Source organism: Notamacropus eugenii, chromosome 5 (genome assembly GCF_028372415.1).
Source record: "Notamacropus eugenii isolate mMacEug1 chromosome 5, mMacEug1.pri_v2, whole genome shotgun sequence".
Taxonomy (NCBI): Eukaryota; Metazoa; Chordata; class Mammalia; order Diprotodontia; family Macropodidae; genus Notamacropus; species Notamacropus eugenii.
The window spans coordinates 122,875,361-122,882,350 of NC_092876.1; positions in this window are offsets into that span (position 1 = coordinate 122,875,361).

The following is a 6,990-nucleotide window of genomic DNA, read 5'->3' on the forward strand; positions in this document are numbered from 1 at the left end:
AATATTCAGAAAGACAACTTGCAGAAGTGAGATAACATTTTCCTTTCTTCCATCCTCTTGGTGGAGTTCAGAGGACTTGAAGAGACTGTTTTCTTGGGGTTACTGACTAATTGCATGACCTTCAGCACAATGGATAGCTCCTACAGGAGGTGTAGAGCTGGAAGGGACTTTAGGTATGTTTGATCTTTGTTTTGTTAGACTACATCTGTGATTTCTTGATTGAGGGAAATTCCAGTAAGATGTACAAACATTATAACAGAAACAGTAGCGACTGAGAGATGACTTCATATCCAAGAAGACTTGGGTTCAGGTGCCCTTTCAGACATATACTGGTTGTGTGACCCTGAGAAAGTCATTTAACCTGTCACTGTTCTCAGACAAGTCTCTAAAAGTATATGTTTGAGGGCAAATCCTTATGAGCATGAGTAGAGAGAACTTCCTCACCTGGGAGTTCTCCATACCAACGAAATCATAGGTCGCAAATACACACAGAGACATATACACCAGATGGATAGATAAATGGATGGAGGGATGGATCCATCCTTTGGTTTCCTTCTAGTTATTCAGTCATTTTTCAGTCATGTCTGACTCTGCCATGACCTCTATTCATCTCTGACTCCTATTTGGGGCTTTCTTGGCAAATATACTGGAGTAATCTGCCATTTTTTTCTCTAGCTCAGTTGATGAAACTGAGGCAAACAGGGTTAAGTGACTTACCCAAGGTCACCCAGCTAGGAAGCGTCTGAGGCCAGATTTGAACGCAGGAAGATTGCCTTTCTGACTCCAGACCTGGCACTCTATCCACTGCGCCACCTAGTCTTCCTTCAAGGCTTAGTTAAAATCTTATCTTATGCAAGAGGCCTTCCCCTCGGCATGTGTCTTCACCTGAGATTACTTCTGTGTATATTTCTTTTTTTTTATACTTAGTTGTTCACATGTTTTCTCTCCATTGAACTGTGAGGTCGGTGAGGACTGTTTTTGCTTTTATTTGTATCCCATTAGAGTCAGTGGATAGAGTACTGGTCCTGGAGTGAGAAGGACCTAAGTTCAAATCCAGTTTCAGATACTTACTAACTGTATCACCCTAGGCAAGTCACCTAACTTCTGCTTGCCTCAGTTTCCTTACGTTAAAATGAGAATAATAACAGCACTTACCTCACAGAGTTATTGTGACGATTAAATATGATAATATTTGTAAAGCACTTAGCATTATGTCTAGTTCCTAATAAATGCTAGTTGATTTACTATATTTGCGTATATACACATATGTATTAGAACTATAAATATATAGTATGTAAGCATATTTATTAATATATAACCATATATTTTAAAATGAGAAAAAATGTTCAAATGAAAACACAGAAAATCACACAAAACAGAATATAATAAATGCAAATCTATGAAAAGTTAATTAACACCATAAGAAATACCACAAACCCATATCCAGTAAGTGTCCAATGAATTGCACACAGTAAATTCTATAGGGAAGAAGAAAGAAGTCATTGGACTGAGAAGATCAAGGCTTTGGAGTGGAGTTATGATTTGAACTCCACCTTGAAAGACACCAATAATTGGGCCAGTCACTTCACTCTGCTTACCTCGATCTTCTTATCTCTAAAATGGAGATGATACCAGTTCCTACCTCCCAGGGTGTTAGTGTGAGGAAAAAAACATGACATAACATTTCTAAAGCATTTTGCAAACCTTAAAGTACTGTATAAAGCTAGCTATTTTCAGCGCAGAGAGAAGGTAGGAGGGCATTCCAAGTGAAGAAAGCAGCTTAAGGAAACAGGCTGAGTCAAGGATTTGCATGGATCCCACTAAAGGAGACAGAAACTCATTTGGAGGGTGATGGCAGTTATTTCATATAAGATGATCCCATGAAATTGACCCCAAAACTATATATTGATGGTGCCCCAAGAATAATAAAGACCCACATTAAAATATAATTATCCTCTCTTTCTTTCCGCCATTACCACTTTTGCTTCATTTGTTAATCAGTTAACTACCTCAGACTAGCCAGTAGTGGTTTCAATTAGTTGTTATTCTGTTTTTGGGTGGCCTGATGCTAATTAAACCAGTGAAAGAATTCTGAGAACACCAGAGCTTCCCAGAGTCCTCCTTCATGCTTTCTGCTCCAATAACTTAATACAAGAAGTTTCCAGTCAGCCTTGGATATGGATGCCAGGTGTCTGATGTGACTCTGGAAACACTGGAACACCCCAGAACACTAGTAACCCCTAGATAGCCACTTAATGTCTTTCAGGAGAAGCTTCTGATAGAGGCAACTGCTTCCAAATATCCCTATGTGGTGATAGGCCTGCCAACAATGTAATGCTGGAGAGACTCAAGTGGTTTTCACAAAGGCAGGAGGATGTTAATGCTACATATTACACACAGGATTACAAAATAATACCTGGTATTCATTTAACAGTGCCTCTCATTTCTATAGGATCCTGCTGCTCTCCTCACTGCTTCCCTCTGAAAATGGATGGCAATACTAGCACCCCCATTTACAAATAAGATAGTGAGATTTAGAGAGGTGATATTTTGATCCAAGCCCCCGACTAGTAAATGTTTGAGTTGAGACTTGACACATAGACCTTCTGATTTTTAATTCCAGTGTTCTTTCCACTACATTTCCCTGTTAGACCATGAAGGAATCATGGACTGATCCTTCCTTCAACCCTTTCTGGAATATTGTGCTACTGAATAGGAAAGAAGAGGTCAGGAAAGACCTCCAGGGATAATATCCCAGAATTGGAGTTGGAAGGCATCTCAGATATTAGAAAATCAACCTTATAATAGAAGTTAAAAGATATAGTAATGTGGTACTTTAGAGATGAGGACACTGCAAGAAGATTGAGTGGCAGTCTCCAAGTACTGGACCTAGATCTGTTTGTGTACCCGGGGGGGGGGGGGGGGAGGGGAAGGTCACTGCAAAACATTCCATCAGGCTATAGTAGAAACAGCACTAAACTAGAAATCCAAATGAAGACACTGAAATCAACGGTCAAGCTCAAGGTGGTAACCTTGGTAAATGTAGACCTAAGATTTCACCACAGGGTTCCTGACTCCTAATCCATTGTTCTGTCTAGTCATCCAAATAAATGGCCTTTGCCTTACAGAACATGAGATCAGGAAAGTAACACTGGAGATTCAACTCTTGCAGGGTTCTTAACCTGGGATCCATGGATATCAAAGGGGACTGTGAATTGATTTTTTCAGGGGTCTCAACTTGGATAGAAATAGTACCTCTTTATTTCAATGTAGTTGATTTCCTATATGACCCTCTGTTTTGTGTTATGCATTTAAAGACATTACTCAGAGGAAGGGTCTACAACCCAGAAAAAGTTTAAAAAAACCATCCTAGTCTAGGCCAGTTCTCTCAACAAGGGAATTAATGTTATTATAGGTAGAATGTTAACCTTGAAGTCAAGAAGATTTGGGTTCACACAAACTAGTACTCCAAATACTACCTACCTCTCTGAGTCTCAGTCTCCTTATCTGTAAAATGGGGATAATAATTGCACTTACCTGAACGGGTTGTAGTGAGGATCAAATGAGATAATACATGTAGGGTTCTTTGCAAAACTTAAAGCTCAAAGTCATTGTCAAGTGTTATTAATGCCAGAATTGGGGTTATAATAATAACCCCATCACTGACTCCTAATCCTTTGCCTTCTACTCCAACTGTCTTTTCAATGGAGGAGAGGTATCCTTTCAAATATCTTTTAATCATGTAATAAAATCAGAGAAGTTGTCTGTTCTTTCCCCCACAATGTTCATTTTCTAATCAAAATTCCACACTAGGCAAATTATCCCCCAAAAGCTGCCCTGTTTGTGAAACACAGTCCTCTTTGTATTCAGATAAAGGAGGTTCCCTATTCATGTCACCCAGATTGCTTGTCTTTTGAAATATATTTTGTAGTCCATTTAGCCCACTTCCATGGTATGAAAAGAACAGCAAATTGTAATTAAGAGCAGGAGGGATGTAACACTATAATCATAATTGCTGGAATTATACTCACCATTTTCCCCACATTTTTGTCCTCCTCACAGATGTATTCTCTTTGAGTCACATGCCTCTAGCTTGATCTCATTGGCTCAATACAGTCATTTTGTTGCCACATTTTACACGTTTGCTGTATTTTTATGGTTCTGTGTTTTCTCTCTTTTGTGGGAGGGGGCAAAGATCAAGGGTATCATTCTGGACAAATAACTTCTGGGACACATGGTTTTCACCACCTCCAGCCTCCCCTCAGTAGCCCTAAGAACCTCCCTCTTTTCCTCCTTTCCCTCTCCCCCTCGATTATGTATTTTTAAAACCAGGACATTTCCCTTGCAGCCTGTTCTTGTGGAGCTCAGGAGGGATGCTGGTATTGTTTACAGTGGGTTCTCCCTCATTTTCCCCTGGTTGCTGCCATGTGGGCAGGGAGATGGAGGACAGCAGGAGCCCAAGCTGGAATGGCAAGAGAGGTTCTGACTTCCCTGAACTGACACATTCAAAAGAGCATTTTGATAGTTTAAGTCTCCTTCCACTCCCACCACGTCACTGTTTCTCTCCTAAGCACAATAGAATGAGACGTTGTTACCACCTAAAATCAGAGCCACATAGAGACACATGATATTTGATGACAAGAAACTGTAAAGCCCAGATATACGAAAGACAATGTAGAAGCCAGAAGACATCTTAGACAAAAGACTGCCAAAGTTGAAACAGACCTTGATACATGCAACATCAATCTAGAAGAGACCATGCAACCTAGAATCCGAGAAGGGACCTTAGAACCTAGACTATTTGAACATAGAAAACAGAATGTTAGATTTTCCAGAAACCTTTGAACCAAAAGTTTCAAGCTAGAAAATCTTCAGAGGTTCTCCTAGAGATGCAAATACTATATGTCTGGACTATATTAAGATCTTCCAAACTGGATTCCCTACCCTTTCTCTTTCACTTCCATTTCTACTCGGAGGCAGTTAGGTAGTACAGAGGATGGAGCATTATGGGTGGAGTCAGGAAGACCTGACTTCAAATGCAACCTCAGATACAGCCTGTGTGACCATGGGCATGTCACTTAAGCTCATGAATTTCTGGCAAGCTATCTCTCTCACAGCCTGCAAAGGCACAGACGACTTAAGCCACAAACTTTTATCACAAAGCCACAAACTTTTACTTTGTGCTTAGAACAAAGAAACTTCCATTATTAAAGTTTACCAGATATTCAGTTAGATGAAAAAGCTGTTCAGTCAATCATCCCTAGTCTATGGAGCTCTCTTGTGCTCCTGGATTGGCCGTCAAACATATGAAGTATCCTCTCTAGCTTTCTGCAATTCAAACGTTTTGGTAAGCACACTAGGTAGGCCTTCACCCAAGTCACTAATAGGAGTGTTGAACGGAATAAGAACCAAGGACAAATACTTGAAACACCACACTAGAGATTTCTTTCTTGGCTGATACTAACCCATTCATTATTTTTCTTTGAGTCTAATTATTTAACTAGCTCTGCATCCACCGGATGGCGCTGTCATCCAGCCCATATTTCTCTGTCTTTTCTATAAGAATATTGTGAAAGATTTGTCAAAAGCTTTGCAAAACCCAGATATGCTGTGTGTATTCTGAGTGAGTCAAACCAAACAAATTTCTTACTCTCAGTATATTCTCTCCACACTTGAACTGGTAAAAGAAGCATAATATAATGATAAGAAGGTAGGACTTGGAAACAAGAGATACCCAGGTTCAAATCCTGTCTCTGATACTTACCAGTTATACCACGGGTCTCAAGCCCTCTTGGTCTCAGTTCACTCATCGGTAAAATGAGTATAGTAGTAATCAGACTATCTACTTCAGAGAGTTTTTAAATACATTTTTTATTTTTTCATTAAATATTTCCCAATTACAGGTTAAAAAATTAAAATTTTTTTTTAACATTTTGAGTTTCAAATTGTCTCTCTCTCCCTCCTTCCCAACCCTTCCACCTTCTTGAAAAGGCAAGCAATTTGATATTAATCATACATATGATGGTATGCAAAACATATTTCCATATTAGCCATGTTGTAGAACAAAACATTGACCAAAAGAAAGAAAAGAGAGAAAGTTTAAAAAGTATGCTTAAATCTGCTTTCAGAGGTCATCAGTTCTTTGTAAGTAAATAGCTTTTTTCGTCATGAGTCCTTTGGAGTTGTCTTGGGTTAGAATTGGAATTGTTTTGATTAGAGTAGCTAAGTCTTTTACCATTTTTCATCCTTACAATATTGCTATTACTATGCACAATACTGTCCTGATTCTACTCATCTCACTTTGTATGACTTCATATAAATCTTCCCATGTTTTTCTGAAATCATCCTGCTCGTCATTTCTTAAAGAATAAAAGTATTTCATCACATTCATATAACACAATTTGTTCAGCCATTCCCCAATTGATGGGCATCCTCTCAATTTCCAATTCTTTGCCATCACAAAAAGAGCTGCTATAAATATTTTTTTTTGTATAAATAGGTCCTTTTCCTTTTTCTTTTATCTCTTTGGGATATAGATCCAGTAGTGGTATTGTTATGTGATAAACTCTTCCCTTATCCATAGATTTGACAAGTTTTCTACAATCCCCTAATTTACTTATGATATCACCTTTTATGTCTAAATCATTTATCCATTTTGACCTTATCTTGGCATACAGTATGAGATGTTGATCTATGCTTAGTTTCTGCCAAACTGCTTTCCAGTTTTCCAGGCAATTTTTGTCAAGTGGTTATTTCTTACTTCTAAAGTTTGGATCTTTGGATTTATCAAATATTAAATTACTACGGTCATTTACTACTGTGTATTGTATATCTAATCTATTCCATTGATTCAGCACTCTATTTCTTAGTTAGGATCAGATTATTTAGATGATTACTACTTGGTAATATAGTTTGAATTCTGGTACTACTAAAGTACCTTCACATTCTTTTCTTCATGGATTCACTTAATCTTCTTGACTTTTAGTTCTT